At 51.2% G+C, this 27,852-nt stretch overlaps 1 pseudogene; it reads left to right on the plus strand.

Annotated features, from left to right (window-relative positions):
- The first annotated feature begins 4,370 nt into the window (after positions 1–4,370).
- Positions 4,371–27,483, plus strand: LOC101033386 (serine/threonine-protein kinase PAK 4-like; annotated as a pseudogene).
- The last annotated feature ends 369 nt before the right edge of the window (positions 27,484–27,852 follow it).

Raw genomic sequence — 27,852 nt, forward strand, 5'->3', positions numbered from 1 at the left:
CGTGGTGGCAGACATCTGTAATCCTAACTATTTGGGAAGCTGAGGCAGGAAAATTGCTTGAACCCAGGAGGCAGAGGTTACAGTGAGCTGAGATTGCACCATTACACTCAACAACAGGAGGGAAACTGTCTGAGAAAAAAAAAAGAATTATACACACACACACACACACACACACACACACACACACACACACGGGTGCTTTATATACATGATAAGAGCTCTGAGGGAAGATAAGGCAGAGACAGGCCAGAGGGCAACAGGACAGGAGCAGAGCCTGTGAGCACAGGTGAGTCTGAGAAGTCAGGGGAGGAGAGAGGCCCCTAGGGACCAGTGAGAGTAGAGTTCAGGTGGGGCACTCACCCATGCAAAGGCCCTGAGGTGGAATTATGTCTCAGATTTGAGAAGCAGCAGGACGGCCCGTGTGGCTGGGGCACAGAGAGCCCAGGGGTGCCTGGGAGGAGAGGAGGGTAGCCTTCTGCTTCCTGTGGGGACTCTCAGGCCACGAGAAGGCATCATGGGGGCCAGGAAAGGGTTTCAGGCTGTGGACTCCAGAGTAGGCAGGACTGGCTTTTGGGCCGAATTCTGCTTGGTGAACTTAGAGATTTTACAACTGTGAGCCTGCATTTCCACATCTGCAAAATGAGGCTCAGAATGGCCACTCTACTGAGGTTGAGGGTGTCAGTGAGCTCAGTGTCAGCATCTGCTCTGGGCCATAGGTCCCTTGTGGTGGCAGCGATGGTGGTGGGGGTACCAAGCTGAGCCTCAGGCCACATTTGGTGGTGGGAATTGCTTTTAAGCATCTTTTCTGCTGCAGAGGCCTGTGGGAAAGTGTGGTGAACAGCCATGGGTGAGGTGGCAGCCCGGGAGCCCACTTGGTCCTCCTTCTCATTACTCGTTGGGTCCAGGACACGTCAGACAGGAGGGCGGGACACTCACTCAGCAGAGGCTAGGCCAGGAGAGGAAAGGCAAGGTCTGGGCGTGGACAGAAAGAATGAGGAGGGATGGAGGGAGAGGGGAGCCAGGACCAGTCTTGGAAGGATAATAATAATAATAGGCAAACCCAGCAGCGTCACCCCAGGCATCCAGAGCAGCAGGACAAACAGATAGCTCAGCCTTCAGTGCATTCCACGCACAACCATCCAGGTTCAAATCCTTGCTGCTTCTCACTGTCTGGGTCTCAGTTTCCCCACTTGTGAGTTGGGATGAAGATGCTCGTGAGGATGGAACAGGATGAGACGCACAGCAGGGCCGGGACCCACGCATCTCTGTAGATAGGCCTGGAGTCTGGTGTCCACCATGTCACTCTAGCTGGGTCACCTTGGTTAGTGAGGCCCCGCTCTGTGCCTTGTTTTCCACGTCTGTAATCTGGGGGGCTTATAATGGCTCTTCCATCCAGGGTCAGTTGTGGGACTCCAGGTTAAGTACCTGGAAGAGGACTGGTACACAGTACATACTCAGTAAGTGCTGGCTGCTATTATAATGGTGACAGCACTTACTGATCACTTGCTATGTGTGCTTTGCCTTGGCTCTAATCCCAGCCGCAGTCTCAGGCCCAGACCTTCCATGCCCTGTGTTTTTCCTAATTCCTTAAAAAAGGCCAGAAACCAGCTACTGTCATCACCATCTTTGAACAGAGGAGGAAACTGAGGCACAGCACAGCTGAGTTGCTCGCAAGGCCACACGTTGAGGTCCCAGATTGGGTTAGATCTCCATTTCACAGAAAGAGAAAGTGAGGTCACACAGGGCAGGTCATAAGAGCCCTGCTGAGGTTTGGAGCCCTGGGCGGCCTGACTGCCAAGCTTGGAGCTGGCCTGGAAGCCCAGCCCCTACCCTTCCCTCCCTGCCACCTGGGCAGGCTCAGCCTTTCTGCTCAGCTCTTCTCCCTCCTGCCAGGCCCAGCACTGCCTCTGTGGGCCCCCATGAGGTCAGGGGCTTATGGTAGGAAGGGAGCGCCTGCTGGGGGAGCTAGCAGTGCTCGGAGCTGCCCAGAAGAGGCCAGGGTGGGACCCCTGCTGGGTCATTATAAGCACAGTCAGTTCCTCTATTTGTCCTCCCCTCTGTGCAGTGCCCAGAGGGAAGGGGTGGCGCCGGGCAAACATCTGGAGGTGTGTCCCTGGCCCCCTTCCCTTGGGAGTTTATGGGTGGGAGGGCAGAAGCCCAAGCTTCAGAGGACATCCCGGCACCTATGCTGCTAGCTGGGTTGGCCGCCCACCCTCCAGGCTGCTCCCATGAGTCCCAGGCATCCTGAACCTCTGGATCTGCCCCACTCTCCACCCTATGGGTTTTTCGAAGGGTCACAAGGCTGACCCTGTTCCTGTGGCTATGGGAACTACCTAGTGCCCCAAAGTGGAGGAGGGAGCAGGATGGGCATGGCCACAAGTTCATGATGAAGTGCACGGGGCCAAAGCGGGTGGAGGGACCTATGGGAGGACAGAGAGGCCGGAGGACAGAGGATGCAGATCTGGAGTGACAGCAGGCAGCGTGGAGAGATGGGGACAGTTGGGGTGTGTGGATGACCCTAGGAGCTGGGCCAGAAAAATAGTAAGAGAATAAGTTAGGGCCACCAGGGTGTGGGCACACCTAGAAGGCTGTGAGGGAGGGGTGGGTACCACTCAGGGCACTGGCATTGGGCTCAGAGAAGAGCCTGGGCAGAGACAAAGGAGCCCCTCTCCCCTGCCCACCCTCCATCCCAGGCCCCAGGGGAAGCAGGGAAACTGGGCCAACCCCGGGGGCCCTGGTCAGGCCTGGCTCTGACCACCCACTGGCCAATTGGGACCAATTGAGACAGGTTGGCTGCTGGGTCTCCACCTGCCTCCACTGGGTCTCCCGCTGCCAAACCAGTTCCCCTGGCTGGCTCTCATCGATGGTCCTATCTCAGGGCCTCACCTTCCCAGCTGCTACCAGGAAAGCAGCCTGAGCCAGGAGAAGAAGCAGGTGTGGAGGGGCCACATGGATCTGCACATCCTCCAACCTCTCACTAGAGGCATAGGGCTAGGTGCCATGCCAGGTGAGAACAATACAGAAACTACACCTGCGTGTGCCCTCATCCATTGCTGTCCACGCTTCCCCTCATCCAGGAAGCCTCCCTGCTGCCCACCCTGATATCCCTCCAGGGTCCCATGCTCCCACCACACAGCTCTGACCACTCTGGGCTACTGCTGCATGGGGACAGGTCTGTGCCCCATTTGAACTTCCCATGAGGTCAAAGGCTGGCTGGGTGACTACAGTGGCCACAGAGGAAGCCCATTGCTGACTGCTTACTGAATGAATGAATGAATGAGTGAATAGATGCATTCTTCTCATTTTACAGATAAGTAACCTGACACCCCCAGAGAAGAGGTCACCTGCCTCAGGGCACTTCTATCTCACCAGCATCAGACCAGGTATGTGCAACCCCAGAGCCCAGGCCTGGAACAGCTGGGATGGGGGCTTCCAGGAGAGCAGGACCTGGGCCCCTCCTCCACAGGCACTGCGAGGACCGCCCCAGCCATCACAGTGGCCCCCACAGACAGGCCCCCACACATATGCGCAGCTTCACCCAGAGCTCTTTGCTCCCAGTCACCCACTACCCCTCACAGCAGCCCTGTGGTGGTTCATCCACAGCACAGAGAGGTGGGTACTTGCCCAAGGTCACGGCAGCATGTGGTGGAGAGTGAAACTCTGGCTGCCTGGCTCCTCTTCCCATCTTTCTCCTGGCTCTCTGTGGGACGCCTCGACCAGCATATCTCCCCTTCGCCCCTTTGTGTTTTGTTTTCAGATGGAGTCTCACTATGTTGCCCAGGCTGGAGTGTGCAGTGGCTCAATCTCAGCTCACTGCAACCTCCACTTCCCCAGTTCAAGCAATTCCCCTGCCTCAGCCTCCCAGATAGCTGGGATTACAGGTGCATCCCATCATACCCCGCTAATTTTTATATTTTTAGTAGAGTTAGGGTTTCACCACGCTGACCACGCTGTTCTTGAAGTTGGGGTGGTCAGGAAAGGAGTCCTTGCTGCTCTGAGAACTGAAGGAGGGGAGGGGCAACTCTGTGCACACTAGAAAGTGAGCTCCAGGCAGAGGGACCAGTTCCTGCAAAGGCCCTGAGGCCTCCAGGGGATGAGAACAGAGAGGCGACGGGGCCTTGTGGGCCCGTAAGACACAGTCAGGAAGGTTCTGAGCAAGGGGACATGGCCCCTCTGGCTGCGTCTGCCATGCAGATGGGGTAGGGGGTGAGCAGGGAGACTGGAAGGAGGCCGCTGCCTCCTGTGGGCCCCAGTGGAAGATGAGGGTGGAAGGCACAGGTTGGGGCAGAGGAGGAAGATGTGGGCAGGCTCACTGCTGCCACTCAGCCACCATGATTCTCTCACGCAGTCCTCACTGAGACCCCGGAACCATGTTTTGGAAGAGGAAGAAGCAGGTGGCAATCTGTGCACCATCCAACTTTGAGCACTGTGTGCACATGGGCTTCAATCACCATGAGCAGAAGCTGCGCACTAGTGGCAGAGGCTGATGGAGGAGTCAGCTCGCCAGCCCAAGCACCTCATCGACCCTAACTGCAACACCTCCATCCAGCCCATGGCCCCCAAGGTATGCGGCACCCACCACCACCTCCCCCAGCCCACCCCCACTCCGAGTGGCCTGGCCCTCACCCCACACTCGACCCTATAACCAACACCTTCTCAGTTACATGGAAACGGAGATGTAATCCCAGCTTCCACCCTGATCCTGGGTCCCAGGCTGGCCCTTCACCAACCCTCCACCCACTGCCTCCAAGTTCTGAGAACCCCATGCCACCCAACCTGAGGCTTCCCTGACCCGTCTGACAGTCCCCACACCAGCCTCCAACCTGAGCCTCATACCCTGGGCAGTATGCTCCTGTCCCTGGACCACACCCATCCCACCCTTGAGCCTTCCCAGAGCTCCTGGCAGTGGGGGACAGACTCATTCCCACAGGGTGACAGTCCCCAGTGCTGAGGACTTAGATGGGTGAGCCTGTAGGAGGTAACTGAACCAGACCAAGGGTCCAGGCAAGCTTCTGGGAGGAGGGGACACCGTGGCTGAAGAGGATGAGGAGGAGGAGGCGGAATGGCAGCAGATTGAGGGGAAGTTGAGCTCTCATGTAGGAAATAACCCCTGTGGAACACTGCGGACTTTTTGGTTGTGGGATTTTTTTTCCTGCCATCTAGAGCAAAATGGCAAGGTTGGGATTTCAACCAATGTCTGTTTCCAAGTCCCATGCTCTTAATCCCTCTCCTACCTCCATGTGAAATTATGAGTTGCAGAGCCCATGTCTGGGTGTGGCCAGCATGTGGCTGGCCTGGCAGGAAACTGTGCTGGACCTCGGGAAACCAGCCTCACAGCCTGGACTCTCTTCCATGGTCGGTAGGGACTGGGAAGGGTTGCAGGCAGGGGGAGCTCACCAGGTTTGTTTCCAGGGGGTGTAAATGGGTGTGCCTGGACTCACCTCTCACGGTGCCCAGCCCAGCCTGTCAGGGAGGAGTGCCAAGACCCACAGGTTGGCCATAGACACAAGTACAGCCTCAATTTGGCAGCCCATGGAAGGGTCCGTGTGGCCCATGCAGGGTGCTTTTGAATGCCTTGACTTCTTTGCCACCACTTAAAAAGTGACAGACTTCACTTTTCAAAGCTGTTGGATTCTGGTGACAGACCAGCTGGAGCTGAGTGTCAGCTGCCTCCACAGGTGTGACACTGGCTCTTGTGGGCCACAGGCTGCATGTGACCCCCTCTGCTCCGGGACCTGCCTGGCTCTGTGGCCACTGGCATGTGTCTCCAAAATCCAAGCCCCTGCTTGGCTCGCCAGATGAGAGGCCTGGTTGTGACTGTCCCACCAGGAAATAGGGCACCTGAATTCACACACAGTGCCTCGTGGCCAGTGCTGAACTGGGGACCCATGGGTGCTTGTGTTTGCTGCCCTTGGCCAGGACCCAGGTCTCCCAGGGCCCTCTCCACCCCCTGGCTTTTGTTGTTTCATTGTAAGACAGAGTTCTGCTCTATCTCCCAGGCTGGAGTGCAGTGCCACTGCAATCTAAGCTCACTGCAAACTTCGCCTCCCAGGTTCAGGCAATTCTCCTGTCTCAGCCTCCTTCAGGGCTCAGCCTCTGGAGTAACTCCCAAGGGATTACAGTTGCCTACCACCATGGCCAGCTAATTTTTTTATTTTTAGTGGAGACAGGGGTTTCATCATGTTGGCCAGGCTGGTCTGGAACTGCTGACCTCAGATGATCCTCCTGTCTTAGGCCTCCCAAAGTGCTGGGATTACAGGTACTCACCACCATGCCCAGCTATTTTTAGTGGAGACTTTTTCACAATGTTGGCCAGGATGGTCTTGAACCCTGACCTCAGGTGGTCCTCTCACCTCAGCCCCCCAGAGGTGTTGAGATTATCGGGTTGAGCCATCCTACCCAGCCTCAACCCCCTGTTCTAACAGCAAAGTCTGGCCTTGTGTCCACTTTGCTTTTCTGGGGCCGCTGGGTAGGAGACAGCCATGGCCAGGAGAGATGGGGCAGCAGAAGGCCACAGGTTTTGGGGGATCAGTGTTTCCTGCTTATTAGAGGCAGGCATCCAGCTGCAGATGCCTGGCAACCTGGGGAAGGTCCCTGTCAGCAGGGCCACTGTTCTCAGCTCACTGTGGCCCCTGCACAACCACCTCATCAATCCGTGGTTTAGCAAAAGTTCACTTAGCCCCTGCTATGTGTCAGATGCTGATAGGTGCTGAGATATAGTGGGACCCGATGGAGACAGGAAAAACAATCCCTGCCCCCAGGAGCATGCACTGGACAGAGCCAGGAGCAGACAGATGCCTGCATGCTCCAAGTCAGCCGCTGTCAGGTGATCTAGGTGGAACACAGGCAGGGCAGGGGCTGGCATTTTAGATGGGTGGCAAGTGGAAGCTTGAGCAAAGATCTGAAAGAGTGGACAGAGAGAGCCACAGGGACCCTGGGAGCTGATGTTCCAGGCAAAAGGAGCAGCCAACACAGAGGCCTGGAGCAGGGCAGGAGTGGGGGGAGCAGCAAGAACACCTGTGTGTGTGGAAATAGAGCAAGGGCAGAGTGGGCATGTATGACACAATTCAGACCATGGAGAGTGGGGATGGTAGAGACTTGGAATGCACTGGATGCCCTGCCTGGTTTCCACATGGGTTTGTATTTGGCTCCCAGCTCCTGGAACCCCATTGACCTCTACTTTGGGGCCAGGCCTTTGTGACTCTCCCTGTCCTCCACCTCTTGTCCTTTGTGGGAGCAGAGAGTGTGGTTTTGGGGCTCATGAACACTGGCTCCCCCAGGGGAGGAAGTGCCAGCCCAGGCCTGGCCACAGCATCCTGTAATTTGTAGCCTTCGGCCTGATTATGGGGTGAGTCAGCTTCTGCCCTCCTTCCGTTCCACCCCACAGGGCACGACTGTGCTGCCCATCTGGGGAACAGGAGAAAAACAAGGGGTGCCTCTCTGGGGTCCCACCCAGCCCAGGGAGGTGGCAGCCTGGCCGTAGCCATCACTACTCTGACCCTGAAGCTGCATCCCAGCAGGGGATGGGCCACCGCCCATGCCATCCTTACTCCACAGTATCTCATTTTGTCTCTCTCTTATCTCTGTGTCATGCCATCCTGTCCCTGTGTTGGATGCCTATTCTGTGTCAACCACTTCTTGCTGCACCCCCACTCACCATTGCCCAGGACCCCAGACCATCATGTGGGGCAGCAAAGGTACCAAAAATGGGGCCCTCATGCTGCTTCTGGGCGAGTTTGAGAACATGTTGGTGACACGCTCCAACTCTCTTCAGAGAGACAGCCCTCCACTGCCCGCCTGTGCCCGCCAGGAAAATGGAATAATGGAGGAGCTGGCCACGACGGCCAGAGTGGTCCTGGGGAAGACAGGCAGTCAAGGCCTGATCACCAGTCACAGTGAGGCAGATGGCGACAGTGGTGACAGGTGACATGCGGGGCCAGAGAAAAGACCCAAGTCTTCCAGGGAGGGCTCAGGGGACCCCCTTTCTCTGGGCCTGACATCGGCACCCCTCGGCCTGTTGGTCTGGCCAGTGGGATGAAATTGGCAGCTAGCTGGCCCTTAAACACCTATCAGAGGGCTGACACCAACCACCCATGCTGGGGTGCAAGGGTAACCCATCCTCCACCCCAGGGCCTCCAAGGTCCCCTGCCTGTTGCTCTCCCATCCCCACCTTCCAGCCCTGCCAGACCCATTGTGCATCTAATCCTGACCACCAATGTGTCTGTCTTATCAATGGGCCTCTCTCCTACTTAAGGAGCAGAGCTGGCCCCAGGCACCCTTCACTGACAGTTACCTCTGTTTTGTTTCATGTAGAGCCTCAAGACGTGGCCCCTAATCGGCCATCAACAGGTGGCCTGGCTGACCAGCAGTTCTTCTCCTACTCCTGGCCTCCCGCCTGAGCCCAAGGTACCCCCAGCACTGGAGTACTAGACCCCCATGCCTCAGAGCCCCAGCTGGCCCCTCCAGCCTGAGACCCTGCCACTCCCACAACCCCTGCTCTTCCTGGGCCCCCTGGCACCCGTTTGCCACAGCGGGAGCCACAGCACGTATCCCATGAGCATTTCCGGGCTTCCCTGCAGCTGGTGGTGGACCCAGGCAACTCCTGATCCTACGTGGACAACTTCAAGATAGGTGAGGGCTCCACAGGCATCATGTGCATTGCCACCGTGCACAGCTCGGGCAACCTGGTGGCCGTCAAGGAGATGGACCTGTGCAAGCAGTAGATGCATGCGCTGCTCTTCAGAGAGGTGCGAGAGCTGCTGCACTGCTGTCCCCCTCTCCTGCCACCCTCCTGCCTTGCCCTTCCTTTTCTCCTGTCGTCCTCCCTCCCTGCTTCCCCCTGCCCCCGCTCTACCTCCTGTCTCTGCTGTGCTCCCGCCCTGCCCGCCCTGCCCTCCCTCCTCTCCCTGCACTCCTCTGTGCTGTGTCAGGCCCCCTTCCTCCCCTCACTGTTTCCCACCCCCAGGCCATCTCCACCCCAGGTACGTCTCTGCCTGTCCTCACAGCATCCTCACCCACATCTCTGTCCCTGAGCCTCTGACCCAGGGTTCCTCGGCACACTGACTACCCACCCGGTGTCTTCCAGGCCCCTCACACCCATGGAGGCCCACCTGGGCTCCAGGGTAGTGTCCTCCAGACCTGCCCCTCCTGGGTTCCCCGTGTCCCAACCCAGTCTGTCAGCCCTGGGCCGGCAACTTCTCCCTATGTCTGCACAGCCCATTGTCTCCCACTCCAGGCCCCACCCCAGGCTCCACGAAACCACCAAGTCCTCAGCACAGCCCACACAACCACCAAGAGGAAGCTTCTCACGTTCAGGCCCACCCCATCCCCATTCCACCTTAGAGACCCTGGCAGTGCCCTGCGGCGTCTTGACAAGAGGAAGCCTGCACCCATTTTGCCCGGTGTATGAGGCCCCTCTCTACCTGCCATGCATCACAGCACCCAGCTGCACCAGGAGCTCCCCAGCCTGGGTTCCTCGTTTGCCCTCACGTGCATGCCTCTTCTCTCATCCTTGCCCAATAATTGCTTGTCCAGGGTCTCAGCCCTGAGCTCAAATGCTCTTCTCACCTCCCTCCAGCACCAGCCCAGGACTGACATGAGATGGGCATTGTCCCAGGGGGGCACTCAGAAGGGAGGTGTGGGCTTTAGGCTGCCTCTGAGGGCCATGTGGCTGGGGCAGTACTAGGGGAGGGCAGTCCAGGTGGCCCCATGGTCACAAGCTCGATGTAGAACTACTGCAAGTGGACCCAAGGGGAGCCAGTGGCTGGGTGTGAGGCAGGCCTGGGCAGCCCTCCTTCCCCTTTCTGCTCCACTCTGGCCACCTTCACCACTGACCCCGCCCCTGCACAGGTGGTGATCATGTGGGACTATGAGCATGAGAACGTGGTGATGTACTACAGCTGCCTGGTGGGGGACAAGCTCTGGGTGGTCATGGAGTTTCACCAACATTGTCACCCACACCAGGTACTGCTGGGGCCTCAGACTCCTCCTGTGACATGACCAGGTCCCCTCCAGATGACTTGGGGTGGGGCCTCATCTCCAAACCAGCTGTGCAGTGTCCCCCTCTACCCTCCGGGCATGGGGTTATAACTTCCATTCCTCCAGCTTCAGAGTGGGATCAAGCTGTCTCAGGTTCCTCCCAGCCCAAGGCAGGGCTTCATTCCCCTCTGCCCCTGGGGAGCTGTCCACCCACCTGCTCACCCCCACCAGCAGGATGAATGAGGAGCAGGTCTCGGCCATGCCTGGCAGTGCTCCAGGCCCTGTTGGTGCTCCACAACCAGGATGTGATCCACCTGAACAACAAGAGTGACTCGATCCTGCTGACCCATGACAGCAGGGTGAGGGGACAGGTGATGGGCTGTGGGGGTCAGGGTTCTCATGGTGGGGCTTCCCTGTCTCTCCCCACCCCTTTTGAGGGTAGGTTGGCTTGACCCTCTAGGGCTGTGTTGAGGATCCAGGACTTCGCCCTGATGCAGCCCAGAGCTGGGTTCCAGCACTTTGGGGGCTCTGTGCAGTGGGAGGACACAGGCTGGTAGGGGCTCTGCAGTAGGCAGGCACAGGCTGGTGGGAGGTCATAGGCTGGAGGGGACTCTGCAGTGAGAGGGCACAGGCTGGAGGGGGCTCTGTGCAGTGGGAGGTCACAGGCTGGAGGGGGCTCTGTGCAGTGGGAGGATACAACCTGGAGGGGTTTCTGCAGGGGAAGGACACAGGCTGGTGGGGACTCTGCAGTGGGAGGGGACAGGCCGATGGGGACTCTGCAGTGGGAAGACACAGACCGGTGAAGGCTCTTTGCAGTGGGAGGACACAGGCTGGTGGTGGCTCAGCAGGGGGAGGACACAGGCCGGTGGGGACTCTGCAGGGGGAGGACACAGGCTGGTGGGGGCTCTGCAGCAGAGAGGACACAGGATAGTGGAGGCTCTGTGCAGGAGGACACAGGCTGGTGGGGGGCTCTGCGGTGGCAGGACACAGGCCGGTGGGGGCTCAGCAGTGGCAGGACACAGGCCAGTGGAGGCTTTGTGCAGTGGGAGGACACAGGCCGGTGGGGGCTCTGCAGTCGCAGGACACAGGCCGGTAGGTACTCTGCAGGGGGAGGACACAGGCCAGTGGAGGCTCTGTGCAGTAGGAGGACACAGACCGCTGGGGGCTTTGCAGTAGGAGGACATGGGCTGATGGGGGCTCTGTGGTGGCAGGACACAGGCCAGTGAGGACTGTGCAGGGAGAGGACACAGGCCGGTGGGGTCTCTGCAGTGGGAGGACACAGGCCACTGGAGACTGTGCAGTAGGAGGACATAGGCCGGTGGGAACTCTGCAGTGGGAGGACACAGGCTGGTGGGTACACTGCAGGGGGAGGACACAGGCCAGTGGAGGCTCTGTGCAGTAGGACACAGGCCGGTGGGTGCTCTGCAGTGGTGGGACACAGGCCATTGGAGGTTCTGTGCACTTGGGAGGACACGGGCTGGTGGGGGCTCTGCAGTGGGAGGATACAAGCAGGTGGGGTCTCTGCAGGTGGAGGACACAGGCTGGTAGGGGCTCTGCAGGGAGAGGACACAGACTGGTGGAGGCTCTGTCCAGTGGGAGGACACAGGTCAGTGGGGGACACAGGTCGGTGGGGCCTCTGCAGTGGGAGGACACAGGCCGGTAGGTACTCTGCAGTGGGAGGACACAGGTCGGTGGAGGCTCTGTGCAGTGGGAGGACACAGGCTGGTGGGGGGTCTGCAGTGGGAGAATATAAGCTGGTGGGGTCTCTGCAGGGGGAGGACACAGGCCAGTGGAGGCTCTGCACTGGGAGGACACGGGCCAGTGGGGGCTCTGCAGTGGCAGGACACAGGCCGGTGGAGACTCTGTGCAGTGGGAGGACACAGGCTGGTGGGGGCTCTGCAGTGGCAGGACACAGGCCGGTGGAAGCTCTGTGCAGTTGGAGGATACAGGCTGGTGGGGGTTCTGCAGTGGGAGGACATAGGTGGGGGCTCTACAGTGGAAGAAAACAGGCTGGTGGGGGCTCTGCAGTGGAAGGACACAGGCTGGTGGGGGCTCTGTGAAGTGGGAGGGCATAGGCTGGTGGGTGCTATTCCGTTAGCACTGGATTATGGGCCCAGGGGCAGGGTTCTGGGCAGACAGCACAGCCTTCACCACAGGCTTCTCCCTCCACTGAAAAGTCACTGCCTGCCCAGCACCCAGGTTGGGGTATGAACACAGCCCTATCTCTCATTCTTTGGACTGAGATTCTGAACCCCAGGCTGTGGCACTGATAATGCAGGGTGGACATGACTTTCTGTAGGAAAGGGCCCTTGACTCCAATGAAATTTCTGCAGAACTGGATGACTCCATCCCTTCCCCCAAGGAAAATAAAACTGCACCAGTCAGTCTAGGCAGAGACAGAGAGAGCTGTTTCACTGATAGTCCATGGAAATCTCAGGATGTCTGCAGATATGTTTTGGGGGCGACAACTGTAGGCCACCTGAAATTGTCCTCCCATGGTTGTGGGGGGGGGGTTCACTGGAGACAAGAAGACCCATAGAGATCCTCAAAATTCAGAAAGTGGGTCAGGTGTAGTGGTTTACACCTGTAATCCCAGCACTTTGTGAGGCCGAGGTGGGCGAATCATGAGGACAGGAGTTCGAGACCAACATGACAAACATAGTGAAACCCTGTCTCTAGTAAAAATACAAAAAATTAGCTGGGCATGGTGGCAGTCACCTGTAATCCCAGCTACTTGGGAGGCTGAGGCAGAATTGCTTGAACCTGGAAGGTGGAGGCTGCAGTGAGCCAAGATTGTTCCATTGCACTCCAGCTTGGGCTACAGAGCAAGACTCTATCTCAAAAAAAAAAAAAAAAAAAAAAAAAAAAAAAAAAAAAAATCACAAAGGGGTCTACAGTTCCTAAGAAGGTGTGGGGGGCCTGGTTGTTGTAGTGGTAGGCTGTGGCCCCTCACAGCCCCAGAGCAGGGCTGCCTTCCTCTCCAATCCAACCCAAGATGCTCCTGGGCAGCAGGGCCCCAGGGCACAGGTTTTCAGGGCCAGCTGTTCCCAGCCCCGCCTGACCTTTGCTGTCTGTGGTACTCAGGCCACTGCCCCCAAGAGCCCTAGAGGCTATGAGGGTAGAAGATGGGGGGATCTTGTGGGAGGTGACTCACCCGGGGGTCCCCACTGGGAGGTGGTAGAGCTCCCCAGTGGTCTGGCTCTGGAGCCCAGCTCTGACCTCTGGGCTGCACATCATGTCTGAAAACAGAAAGTAAAAGACCGATTTCTGTGACAGTGACAGGGAGCACACGTGAGCCCTGTGGCTTCCAGGTGGGGGACTGAGACATCTAGCTTCACCTGACAGGGTGGCAAGTGGCCAGAACCCACATCTGTGACATTTCTGGCCTCTTGTTTTGTGTGGCAAGAACCAAATGAGATGGGTTCTTCTCACATCTTGAGGGGTGCATTTTAGAAGTGCTGCTGGGTGCTAGAGAGGGCTTTGTGTCCGTTCTTTTTCTGAGTGGGCTTTCCCTTCGCTAGGCTAAAGGGCCTGTCACCTATCTCATTATTTCCCTCAATGGTTCTGTCTTCCTCTGCCCTCCTCTGTCCTGGCTGTCCCACAGGTGGATGCAGACCAGGTTATCCTGTCTCACAGCCCCGTGAAGTTCTTCTCAAAGTACCATGAGAAGCAGAGGCTGGTGTCTGGGCAGGGGCCTGTGGTGGAGAATGCCTGGGGGTAACCTTTTGGTCTTACTCTGTCTGAAGGGAAGGGACAGGGCTGGAGCCTTCCCTCCCTTAGCTGGGTGGGGACTGTAATGAGGGATGCTGGGTGCTGGAGTGCATGGGTGATGCTGCGGGCTGAGGGGTGGGAGGACAGCTCCCGAGTGTGGTCGGTCCTCATGTCTGATGGTTTCCAAAAGCCAGATTTCTTAACCCTGCATCAGAATCCTTTGGGGAGCATAAAATACAGATTCCAGTGTCTCTGCGCTGGAGCCTTGGTTGACTAGGTCTAGGGTAAAACTCAGGAATCCGTATTTTTAAAAAACCAAAATACCTCTCCTAGTGGTTCTGTAACTAGGTTTGGGAACCCCTTCTCTAGTCTCTTCCTTGGGGTGCTCAGTCAGTGTATTAGCCAGTGGTAGTGAAGCAGTTACAGGGAGCTTGTCTTTGGGAGCCTGCAGAATACCAGGCCCCTGTTCTCAAGCAGATGGGTCATGCTGAACCTGTCCTCTGTACTAGCGGTGTGCCATACACTGAACAGGATGAGGACCAGGATGAAGTGTGGGGCTTACGAATGAATCAGGGGCTTGTGCCTGAGGAGGCAAGAATAACACCATGTGCAACAAAGGAGCATTTACCAAGGTGTATGATTAAAGGCTCATAAGCTCACAGGAGTGTGCCACAGGTATTGGCAGTAGAGTATCCCTTGGGCAGGAATTGCCTTGGTTTCTTAGAGGGGTACAGTGAAGCCCAGCAGATGGCTAAGCTTTCCCAGGCAGGGGAAGTAGGAGGTTGGAATGGTATAGGGAGAGGAATGAGAACAGGAGGGGTGGTGCCAGGGTGTCTGGAACCTTGAAAGTAAACTTGGGGAGTCTGACCAACTTCTCAGGGCAGTGGAGGGCAGGGCAGGCTTTATTGCTGATGGGGCAATCTGATAGAATCAGGATTTGGGGAAAATTCATTTTGAGATTAATCCAAAACCACATCCAGTTAAGACTGTGAGTTGGAATTGAGGACAGGAAGATAGAGGCAGATCTTAGAGGAGATAGGCTGAAGCTGGCTTGGCCCGCCCCCAGGTCTCTTCTTCCTTGCTGATTCATGTTCATCTTTTAAGATTTTAGCTCCAGCCCTCCTCCCTCTGCTGGACTCCCCAGCCCACTGAGGAGTCTCTTCTCAACTCAGCACTGGCTGGCAGCACTGTTCTCAGAACACTGGTTTTGATGGGCTCTGAATGTGCTGGGCTCCTCGGGACAGTTTTTTTCTTTTTTCTTTCTTTCTTTCTTTCTTTTTTTTTTTTTTTTTTTTTTTTTTTTTTTTTTTTTTTGAGAAAGGGTCTCACTCTGTTGCCCAGGCTGGGGTGCAGTGGCACAATCGTAGCTAATGGTAGCCTTGACCTCTCGGGCTCAAGTGATCCTCCTGCCCCAGTCTCTTGAGGAGCCTCCTGAGTAGACTACAGGCATATGCCACCATGTGTAGTTGACTGTTTTATTTGTAGAGACAGGGTCTCACTATGTTGCCCAGAATGACCTGGAACTCCTGGGCTTGAGCGATTCTCCCACCTCAGCCTCCCAAAGTGCTGGGATTTCAGGTGTGAGCCACTGCACTCAGCTGGGGACAGAAATTTTTATGTGCTTTTGCCCATTGGGCCATGTCTGGCATAGGACCTGGTATCTGTCATGTGCCTGGTGACTGTTGGTGGGTTACCCAGGAGCTGCCCTCTTTACCTGTGCAGTTGCAGCCTGCTCATCAGCACCTGCAGGATTTGTGCCATCCTTGTTGGGCTCTGCTTGCTGCCCTACTGCCTGGCTTGATCAGGAGTGGGTTGTGTTCCCTTCACTTGTGATGTGATGCATTCAGAAAGGCATCTTGCCCCAGAACTGTCCAGCGTTACTTCCCTGAGCTTGCTCCAGACTGGGCTTCTGGAATATTGTTAACTTGGATGTGCTGTGGATGGCCTTACCCCTGCTTGACATTGTGGACGTGGAGTGGCGGCCGAAGACCATGGTACTAAGGGGCACAGGTTGGGCTGTGTCATCTGCACGCCTCCAGTGCCCTGCATTGGCTCCGTCACTCACCTTGTAAACCCTCCTGCAGAGCTGTGTTGTGCCTGTGCTTCTGCATGTTTACGGCCTCCTTGGAGGCACATGTGTCTAAAGGTTTTGTTCCTTGGATTTATGAGAATGGTTCAGAGGCTGGGCGTGGTGGCTCACACCTGTAATCCCAATGCTTTGGGAGGCTGAAACTGGAGGACTGGTTGAAGACCAGCCTGGGTAACATAGTGAGACCCTGTCTCTACAAAAGAATAAAACTAATTGGCCTGGTGCAGTGGCTCATGCCTGTAATCCCAGCACTTTGGGAGGCCAAGGTGGGTGAATCTCCTGAGGTCAGGGGTTCCAGATTAGCCTGGCCAACATGGTGAAACCCCGTCTCTACTAAAAATACAAAAATTAGCTGTATGTAGTGGTAGACGCCTGTAATCCCAGCTACTTGGGAGGCTGGGGCAGGAGAATTGCTTGACCCTGGGAGGTGGAGGTTGCAGTGAGCCAAGATTATGCCATTGCACTCCAGCCTAGGCAACAGAGTGAGACTCTGTCTCAAAGAAAGAAAATGAGCCAGGTATAGTGGCACATGCCGATTGTCCCAAATACTCAGGAGGCTGAGGCAGGCGGGTTGCTGAAGCCCAGGCATTGGAGGCTGCAGTGAGCTGTGATCACATCACTGCATTCCAGCCTTGGCCACTGAGTGAGACTTTCTCAAAAAAAAAAAAAAAAAAAAAAAAAAAAAAAAAAAAAAAAAAAAGGAAAAAGAAAAAGAATATAGCTTGGATAAGCAACAGGCTTTACACCCTGTCCTCTCTGCATTGTTTGTAATTAGCTGGGAACCCCTTTCAGAGCCCCAGCCTCCCTTCTGATAAGCAGTTCCGGACTTGCTGGCTGGGCTTGCTGCCCAGGAGAGCCGCTGGCAGTTGTGAGGTCAGCTATCCAGACGGGGTTTCACCATGTTGACCAGGATGGTCTCGATCTCTTGACCTCTTGATCCACCCGCCTCGGCCTCCCAAAGTGCTGGGATTACAGGCATGAGCCACCGCACTCAGCCAACATTACATTTCTTAAACCCAAAGACTAAATATTAAAAGCAGCCAGGTCCCCTCTCTTTCATACACACATACATCTCTGAAAGGAATAATTCGCCTGACAGACAACATGTCAACAAAAATTTAAAAACCTAGTACAACTTACAATGATTGACATCATCTTTGGTACACTAAAATCAAATAGCTATCCACTAAATTCTGAATGCAGAGAACATGCCCACTTAAATCAAAACTGAGCAATTTTTGCTTCCACATTATGAGGTTGGTGCAAAAGTAATTTCAGTTTTTGCCATTGAAAGTAATGGAAGTAGAACGCAGTAACTCGTGCCTGTAATCTCAGCACTTAGGAGGCCAAAACAGGTGGATCACTTGAGAGGTTAAGAGTTTCAGACCACCCTTGCCAACATACTGAGACTCTGTCTTAAATAAAAATGCAAAAATGAACCAGGCATGGTGGCGGGTGCCTGTAATCCCAGCTGCTTGGTAGACTGAGACAGGAGATTTGCTTAAAACCAGGAGGTGCAGGTTGTTATGAGCTGAGATCACTCCACCCTGGCAACAGAGCAAGACTCCACGTCAAAAATAAAAAAAAATAGGTAATTTCAAAAACCTCAATTACGTTCGCACCAAACAACATGATAAGTCAGCTTCCCTCCCACTATTAACAATTGCAAACTAAACAAGTGTACAAAATAAGTGTTTCCTGTAATTGGAAAACAGATAGTACAGGGCTGTGATCCATGTGAGAAGAGAATAAATTACATGTGTCCTGAGACTATCCAGCTTTTGACCTGGAGATATTTTCAGCATCACTGTAAAGGAGAAGGAAACCAAACAGAACACAGCGTTCTCAGTAAATCGAGGGATCAGAGCTCACGGAGGCTTAGGTAGCTACATTTTAGGGGGCAGAGAACTGAAGAGGCAAGGGGCATACAGATAAAAAGCTAGCAGTTTTTCATAAAGATTTCTTTAAGTTCCTAGCTGACAACTAAGATGTGCATAAAAAGACTACAATCTCGGCTGGGTGCGGTGGCTCAAGACTGTAATCCCAGCACTTTGGGAGGCCGAGGCGGGTGGATCACGAGGTCAAGAGATCGAGACCATCCTGGTCAACATGGTGAAACCCCATCTCTACTAAAAATACAAAAAATTAGCTGGGCATGGTGGCACGTGCCTGTAATCCCAGCTACTCAGGAGGCTGAGGCGGGAGAATTGCCTGAACCCAGGAGGCGGAGGTTGCAGTGAGCCGAGATCGCACCATTGCACTCCAGCCTGGGTAACAAGAGCAAAACTCTGTCTCAAAAAAAAAAAAAAAAGAAAAGAAAAAAAAAAGACTACAATCTCATGCAGCTAGGAGGAGAGCAGTTAGTGGAGAGGTGTAAGTCCAACAATTTCTGGATGTAAGGAAGAACTGGAATGTAGACAAGTTCTGAGGATCCAGAGTGAGAAAACTCACTGAACACTTGGGGAGTACAAGAAAGCACACAGATGGATGGCAACTTCCTGGCAGCAGGAAGAAACTAGCTCTAGAATAACAGCTGTCGCAAGACTTCACCTAAGTTCTCTATAGATTTCTCGATATCAGACCTTTGACACGTGCATAGTTTGCAAATATTTTCTCCCATTTTGTAGGTTGTTTGTTGACTTTGTTAGTTCCTTTCACTTTGCAGATGCACTTTAGTTTTTAATTAGGTCCCATCAGTCGATATGTTTTTCTTATCATTGCTTTGGGCATCTTTGTCATGAAATCTTTGCAGGACCTATTTCCACAAAGGTACCTTGTAGGTTTGCTTCACTGTTTTTTTTTAGCCCCAAGAACACTTTGGGTTTTAGGTTTAAGCCTTGAATCCATCTTAAGTTGATTTTTGCATATGGTAAAAGGAAGGGCTCCAGTTTCAATCTTCAGCATTGGATAGCCAGTTATCCCAGCAGCATTGATTGAAAAGGGAATCCTTCAACTCTGAAAAGCTGTTTGGAGATTACTTAAAGAACTTAGAGCAGAAATAGCATTTTATCCAGCAAAACACTGAGTATATTCCCAAAGGAATATGAACCTTTCTGCCATAAAGTCCTGTGCATTCATATGTCCACCACAAAACTTTTCACAATCGCAAAGACATGGAATCAATCTAAGTACCAGCAATGGTAGACTGGAAAAAAGGAATGAGATCATGTCTTCTGTAGCAACATGAATTGAGCTGGAGGCCATTATATTAAGCAATCTGATGCAGGACAGAAAATGAAATACTACATGTTCTCACTTATAAGTGGCAGCTAAACACTGAGTACACATAGAAAGAAGAGAGCAACACACACCAGGGCCTACTTGAGGGTGAAGTGTGGGAGGAGGCTGAGGATCAAAAAACTAGCTATCAGATACTATGCTCATTAATGTGTGGTGAAACAATCTGTAAAGTAAACCCCTGCAAGTCTCAACTTACCTATATAATGAACCTGAACATGTACCCCTGAAACAAAAGTTTCACAAAAATAGTAAAGAAAAATACCAAGAATTTTCTAATCAGAAAAATTTTCACTACATTTAAAGTTGATGGCCAGGCAAAGTAGCTCTTGCCTATAATGGCAGTATTTTGGGAAGCCAAGTGAGTTAACCATCTGAAGTTAGGAGTTCAAGACCAGCCTGAACAACACGGTGAAAGCCCACTTATATATGTATATTTTTAAAAAATGTTCTGCATTTACTTTTTTTCAAAGGAATAACTATGTGATACAGGCTTACAAAAAGAGTAACAGTCACTGCCTTAAGAAATCAAGTAAGGTTTTATTCTGTTGCAGGATCTTTAGCAAACAGATGATGTTCACACATATGCTGACAATCTTTCGAATTTCTAAAATGCAGATCAGACAAAAACCCAACATATTAACAAAGGGAAAAAAAAATCAAGGTTGGCTTCAAAAACACTAGATCACACACACACAAAAGAAACCAATACTATTAGAAGATAACATGGTCTCATTCAGCCAGGGATTATATTTTCTGTTAGGATATTCTGTATGAAAGTAAGAGAAAGCTATTTTCCTAATGCAATAGGTCAGAATATAAATGACTGTTTTGTTTGTCTGAAAAAAATTTCTCAAAAACATGTGTTATCCAGCCAAAAAACTGGAATCCAAATTATGACTTCAAGAATAGGCTCAGAAGCCAGGCGCGGTGGCTCAGGCCTGTAATCCCAGCACTTTGGGAGGCTGAGGAGGGTGGATCACGAGGTCAAGAGATCGAGACCATCCTAGTCAACATAGTGAAACCCCGTCTCTACTAAAAATACAAAAAATTAGCTGGGCATGGTGGCACGTGCCTGTAATCCCAGCTACTCAGGAGGCTGAGGCAGGAGAATTGCCTGAACCCAGGAGGCGGAGGTTGCGGTGAGCCAAGTTCACACCATTGCACTCCAGCCTGGGTAACAAGAGCGAAACTTCCTATCAAAAAAAAAAAATCTATATAGAATATATAAGTATATAATCTCCATATTTATATATAAAACACATCACATAACACTATGTATTATGTAATATAATACATAGTGTAAATAATACATATATACAATATAATTGTAAATAATACATATATACTATAAAATATGATTATATAATGTAGTATGCATATTATATATTGTATATTATGCATGAATATAATAGAACATATGACATAATGTATATTATATTACATGTCATATTTTCATGTATTTTGTAATGTCACAAATATATTTGTATAAATACTTATATATGACCAAATGTGAATGCCATATACATTATTTCATATCATATATAAATTTATATAACGTTTATATAATCATATATAATGTAAGCACAATTTATACGTTATATAAATATAGGCTATTTATGTATTATATTTATATATGTTTACATAATCTATATTAAATGTACACATTATACACATATATGATATATGCATAAATACGATGTTTCTATAAATAGTACTATCATAATTATATATTTGTATTTATATATAATTATAAACTATTATACTTATAAGCATATAGTATGAATGTTCTATAACAAGAGTTTTTAAGATCTGCTTCTAGGCCGGGTGTGGTGGCTGACGCCTGAAAATCAATCACTTTGGAGGCCAAGGCGGACAGATCACCTGATTTCGGGTGTTCAAGACCAGCCTGACCAACATAGTTAAACCTTGCCTATTAAAAAAAAAAAAAAAAAAAAAAAAAAGATCTGCCTCTTTTTTAATGAAAAAAATGTTCTGCATTTACTTTGTTTCAAAGCCATCACCATGTGATATTGGCTAACAAAAAGAATAACACAGTCATTGGCCTAAAAATCAAGAAGCCGGGCACAGTCGCTCAAGCCTGTAATGCCAGCACTTTGGGAGGCCGAGGCGGGTGGATCACGAGGTCAAGAGATTGAGACCATCCTGGTCAACATGGTGAAACCCCGTCTCTACTAAAAATACACAAAATTAGCTGGGCATGGTGGTGTGTGCCTATAATCCCAGCTATTCAGGAGGCTATGGCAGGAGAATTGCCTGAACCCGGGAGGCAGAGGTTGCGGTGAGCCGAGGTGGTACCATTGCACTCCAGCCTGGGTAACAAGAGTGAAACTCCGTCTCAAAAAAATAAAAAATAAAAAACATAAAAAAAATGAAATAGTGATTCTCAAACCAACCAAAAATAAATATGTAAAATGAACTCAAGAGATATTCTTAAAGCACATTAAATCCCAGCACTTTGGGAGGCCGAGACGGGTGGATCATGAGGTCAAGAGATCGAGACCATCCTGGTCAACATGTTGAAACCCTGTCTCTACTAAAAATACAAAAAAAAAAAAAAAAAAAAAAAAAAAAAAAATAGCCGGGCACAGTGGCGTGTGCCTGTAGTCCCAGCTACTCAGGAGGCTGAGGCATGAGAATTGCCTGAACCCAGAAGGCAGAGGTTGCAGAGGTTGCCCTGAGCCGAGATCGCGCCATTGCACTCCAGCCTGGGTAACAAGAGTGAAACTCCATCTCAAAAAATAAAAATAAAAATAAAAAATAAAAATTAGCCAGACAGATGTGGGATTACAGATGTGTGCCACCAGCACACATCTGTAATCCCAGCTGTTCAGGAGGTTCAGGTAGGAGAATTGCTTGAACCTGGGAGGCAGATGTTGCAGGGAGCTGAGATCACACCACTTCGCTTCAACCTGAACAACAGAGTGAGACTCTATCTCAAAAAAAATAAAAAAAAATTAGCTGCATGTGGTAGCTTCTAGCTGTAATCTCAGCTACACAGGAGGTTGAGGCAGGAGGATCACTTGAACCCAGGAGGTTGAGGCTGCAGTGAGCCATGATTACACCACCAAACTCCAGCCTGGGTGACAGAGTGAGACCCTGTCTCAAAAAAAAAAAAAAAAAAAAAAAAAAAAAAAAAAAAAAAGGGTAAAGTAAGAATGAAAAAGCTCTGCGTGTGTACTTTAGGAATTGTATAAACCATGCATGAGCTGGCGTTCTCAGTGCTGACATTTCTTTTCTTTCTTTTTTTTTGAGACAGAGTCTCGCTCTATCACCAGGCTGGAGTGCAGTGGCGTGATCTCAGCTCACTGCAACCTCCGCATCCTGGGTTCAAGTAATTCTTCTGCTTCAGCGTCCCAAGTAGCTGGGACTACAGGTGCATGCCACCACACCCAGCTAATGTTTTTTGTATTTTTAGTAGAGACTAAAATGGTTTCACCATGTCGGCCAGGATGGTCTCAATCTCCTGACCTTGTGATCCTCCCGCCTTGGCCTCCCAAAGTGCTGGGATTACAGGTGTGAGCCACAGCACCCGGCCTCTCCGTGCTGACATTTGTCCTGGCTGCCCATGGGCCTTTTTGCTCCTGTTTCATGCCAGGAATTGACTTCCAAGTAAAGGTTTTCTATTTGTGTCTGAAATGAGAGTATTACAGGAAGAGAGAGTTTTAAGCTGGAGTGTTATTTGGTTAAGACCTGAAACCTAATGGTTTCCAGGAAGTTGTTGTCTCTGTGGTGGTCAGGGTAGGGTAGCCTCTCTGTGTGCCCTGAGAAGGTACCGCTCCTAGTTTCCATTTTTTAAAAACCTGTGAATAGAATCCTACCCAATAAAGCAGTGTTGTTTTGCTTAAATCCACCATTCACACTGTATCCTCAATCTAAAAATTCCTGGAGGCTGGAAACCCCTAAAACTCAGGGTCCTGGTGCACAGAAGCACCCAGAACTTCAGCAAGACAACTGTCACCTTTGTCTAGATGATTGTGATTCAGGCCTATCATCTGGAATATTGGTGAATTTAAGTGATGTCCTCAAAGGCTCTGTCTCTTTCAGACTCTCTACACCAGGCGTCGCCAAACTTTTTACACAGGGGGCCAATTCACTGTCCCTCAGACCGTTGGAGGGCCGCCACATACTGTGCGCCTCTCACTGACCACCAAAGAGAGGTGCCCTTTCCTGAAGTGCGGCAGGGGGCCAGAAAAATGGCCTCAGGGTGCCGCATGCAGTCCCTGAGCCTTAGTTTGGGGACGCCTGCTCTACACCTTCTGGTGCCATTGAGTGCTGTGGATTTGGTGTCTGTGCCTGTGTGTGCCGTTTCGTCTCCTCTGTCTCTGCCAGTGGTCACTTTCCTCCTTTCCATCTCATCCCTGCCTACTTAAGACATCCCCTTCCCCCCTGTCCCGGGACTGTTTTCCCATTGAATTTGAAATGAGTTCATTATGGTTTTGTCTAAGAAAAACAATTCTGAGAAATGACCTCAGAGGTTTTCCCATGAGTTTTACTCCTAAGCTTCCTGGCATGGGCAGAGATTTTGGGTTTCAGCTGAGTAGAGGGAGGCCTTCCTCTCACTTCTGTCTTTCCATCCTCCTGCTCCAGATGCCCACTTGGAGCCATAGCAGGGCTATTGCTAAGTATCCTCTTGATGAGTGACAGCATGTAAATGGCTGACTCATTTCCATTATGAACAACATTGCAACTGAGACACGTGGTCCCCTTCCCCTGCTGTGCCTGCAGCAGACACAGCAGTGTTAGACAGCTCCTCCGGAGTGCCCTCATCTGCAGCCCAGTTCATTCCTTTAGTCTGGAAGCAGGCTGGCATTGGGAAAGCTGTTTTAAGCCATCTGTATTTTTTTTTTTTTTTTTTTTTGAGACGGAGTTTCACTCTTGTTATCCAGGCTGGAGTGCAAGGGTGTGATCTTGGCTCACTGCAACCTCCGCCTCCTGGGTTCAGGCAATTCTCCTGCCTCAGTCTCCTGAGTAGCTGAGATTATAGTCACATGCCACCATGCCCAGCTAATTTTTTGTGTTTTTAGTAGAGACAGGGTTTCACCATGTTGACCAGGATGGTATCGATCTCTTGACCTCGTGATCCACCCACCTTGGCCTCCCAAAGTGCTGGGATTACAAGCTTGAGCCACCATGCCCAGGCTTTTTTTTTTTTTTTTTTTGAGATGGAGTTTCACTCTTGTTACCCAGCCTGGAGTGCAATGGCGCGATGTCGGCTCACTGTAACCTCTGCCTCCTGGGTTCAGGCAATTCTCCTGCCTCAGCCTCCTGGGTAGCTGGGATTATAGGCACGCACCACCATGCTCAGCTAATTTTTTGTATTTTTAGTAGAGACGGGGTTTCGACATGTTGACCAGGTTGGTCTCGATCTCTTGACCTCGTGTTCCACCTGCCTCGGCCTCCCAAAGTGCTGGGATTACAGGCATGAGCCACTGCACCTGGCCTCATCTGTATTTTTTGTGACTTACATTCACATCTGGATTTTTTGTGCGTAAAAGGATTCTTTGCAACATCTTGAGAAACTCAATCAGCTGCATTTGCAAAAGTCTTAAAATGAAAACTTTTTAAAAAATGAGGTTGGTTGATCATTGGGAAACAATTTCAACTTTGATCAAAAATCAAATGAAAGTGGGGGAAAGTAGCTTTCCTTTTCAAATTTTAGGAAATGCCTCATTTGTTTTTTTGGTATTTTTAATGAGACAGGGTCTCATTCTGTTGCCAGGCTGGAGTGCAGTGCTGTGATTGACACTCACTGTAGCCTCCTCCTCCTGGGCTTGAGTGATCCTTCTGCCTCAGCCTTCAGAGAAGCTGGGACTACAGGCATGCATCACCACTCCTGGCTGATTTTTGCTTTTTAGAGATGGGGTCTTGCTGTGTTGCCCAGGCTGGTCTTGAACTCCTGGCCTCAAGTGATCTTCCTGCCTTGGCCTCCCAAAGTGCTGGGATAACAGGCATGAGCCATTATTCTAGGCCCTTATTATTCTTTATTGTTGAACCAGAAATGGTTATGGCCATGAGAGAGAAAGTGGCTTAATGCAGATGGTCTCTGTGGAGACTGTGGTAGCAGTTGTCTGTGCCTGGGCGCTCATGTCCCCTTGCTCGTAGGTTCCCTCCTGTACCTGAAACAAGAAGATGCTATCCAGTGTCTCGTTACCATAGTGGAAGATTGCATGCCTCTGACTATTACACAGACTCTTACAGGATCCCAGGTAAGTTCTGAAAATTGGGATGCTGCAGTCACCAATTTTAGAATTGCCACTGAAATGTGATCCTAATTAAACCTGTGAGTTTGGGGCTTGTTGGCAGTGTGGGGGGCAATGCGCTTGTGTATGTGACTTCAGAGACTGATTCTTATTTTTTTTTTTTTCCCTTTTTGTGGAGAACGGGGTCTTGCTATATTGCGCAGGCAGGTCTTGAACTCCTGGGCTCAAACTATCCTCCCGCCTCTGCCTCCCTAAGAGCTGGGATTACAGGCGTGAGCCACAGCGCCCGGCCAGAGACTGATTCTTGAAGACAACAGGCCACATTTCAGAGACTGGCCCCAGGTGTGCTTGGGGACTGGTGTGTTAGCTCAGCCTCTCAAGAAGCAGATGCCAGGGTGGAATGAGACACACCAGAGACTTCTAAGGGTAAACCTCTGTGAAGGACAAGGGACAGAGAAGTTCTAAGGGACAGAGAAGCAGGAATTACATTTGCATATTAAACTCCAATCATATAAATAGGGGTACATAATGGAGCGAGGCCCCCCTAGTCTTCTAGTTACTCTTCTCAATTTATTCTAAATCTTAGCCGGGCACAGTGGCATGCACAAATTTGTCTCAGCTACCTGGGAGGCTGAGGCGGGAAGATCATTTGAGGCCAGGAGTTCAAGTCTAGTCTGGGCAACAGCAAGACCCAGAAAACAAACGAAGAGAAAGTACAGGTTGGCACAGGCCCTTAGATCTGGGGAAAGCAATTTGTTCCAAAGCTGCTTGAACTCACAAGACTACCAGCAGTCCGTTCCTTCTAACCTGTAATGTACACCAAACACAAATCAATTTTTATTTACTTATTTATTTTGAGACAGAGTTTTGCTCGTTACCCAGGCTGGAGTGCAATGGTGAGATCTCGGCTCACCACAACCTCTGCCTCTTGGGTTCAGGCAATTCTCCTGCCTCAGCCTCCTGAGTAGCTGGGACTACAGGCACGCGCCACCATGCCCAGCTAATTTTTTGTATTTTTTAGTAGAGACGGGGTTTCACCATGTTGACCAGGATGGTCTCGATCTCTTGACCTCGTGATCCACCCGCCTTGGCCTCCCAAAGTGCTGGGATTACAGGCTTGAGCCACCCCACCTGGCCACAAATCAATTAAAAAAAAAAAAAAATCTCCTTCCCCATTTTCAAAAGTTCACGAGTTGAGATGGAAACTGCCTCTCTAGGTGGGACTTTCTAAGAGTTTCAGAATCAGAAAACCTTCGTTTTTGTTTTATTTAAAAATTATTAGGCCGGGCGCGGTGGCTCAAGCCTGTAATCCCAGCACTTTGGGAGGCCGAGGTGGGTGGATCACGAGGTCAAGAGATCGAGACCATCTTGATCAACATGGTGAAACCCTGCCTCTACCAAAAATACAAAACATTAGCTGGGAGTGGTGGCGCGTGCCTGTAATCCCAGCTACTCAGGAGGCTGAGTCACTAGAATTGCCTGAACCCAGGAGGCGGAGGTTGCGGTGAGCCGAGATCATGCCATTGCACTCTAGCCTGGGTAACAAGAGCGAAACTCCGTCTCAAAAAAACAACAACAAACAAACAAACAAACAAACAAACAAAAAACTGACTGGGCGTGGTGGTGCTCACGCCTGTAATCTCAGCATTTTGGGAGGCCGATGCAGGTGGATCACATGAGGTTAGGAGTTCAAGACCAGCCTGGCCAACATGGTGAAAACCTGTCTTAAAAAATAAAAACAATAAAAATAAAAATGATTACTAATGTTTGTTCCTTATGCTTTACTAGAAATGCTAGCTGAGAATGAAAGGATTCCACAGAGATCTCCGTAAGATTTTTGGTTTGGGCTGATGTGTTGTTGAAAACCACCAGTTTTATTTTCCTGCAATAAAGGAGTCTTGTCCTAGCCAGTGAAAATTGCCCCTCAGACCAAGTGTCTGTTCCCAGGATGGGGACTGTGCAAGCCATGTCCCCAAGTCCCTTGGGGGCCAGCACTGCCCCGGAGTCCAGCCTTGTGCCTGGACCCACAGGTTTTTCCACTGATAGATTTCCCTGTTTATTCCACAGGTCATTTTTCATTTTTCCCTGGCACTTTTTAAGTACAAAGAAGAGGAGATCTTGAAATTGCAGGTTTCGATGTCCATATTCAAGTATCTCTGCTACTTCCCTTGCACTATCCTTGATGCTGTCCTGGGAGGTTTCAGATGTCAAGGAGAGAAGAAAGTCTGGTCCCTGCCTCCTTGAGAGCAGCCTGTCCTTGCTGTCTTCAAACTCAGAGCCATCCCAGGTGTACAGTGTGGGAGAGGGAGTTGCTTTCCAGAGAAAAGAGAGAGCAAGCGGTGTGAGCCCCAAATAGCCTTCCGAGGGAGGAACTGAGATGAGGATTCTGTCCTTTATCCTACAAACATAAATCCCCACAACCAGCAGCAATCGTTTCATTTGTCTGGAAAGCATTTACTGAGTGCCCACTGCATGGTAGGACCCGTGCCAGGCACTGAAGATGATGGGTGGAGAAAAGGGCCTGTCCTGGAAGCCCTTGCTGGGGACACTGTTGTACATCATTTGATCAGTGCTGTGATAGAGGGTGCCCAGGCCAGAGAAAGGCTGAGTAAG

The sequence above is a fragment of the Saimiri boliviensis genome, chromosome Y (assembly GCF_048565385.1).
Source record: "Saimiri boliviensis isolate mSaiBol1 chromosome Y, mSaiBol1.pri, whole genome shotgun sequence".
NCBI classification, from domain to species: Eukaryota; Metazoa; Chordata; class Mammalia; order Primates; family Cebidae; genus Saimiri; species Saimiri boliviensis.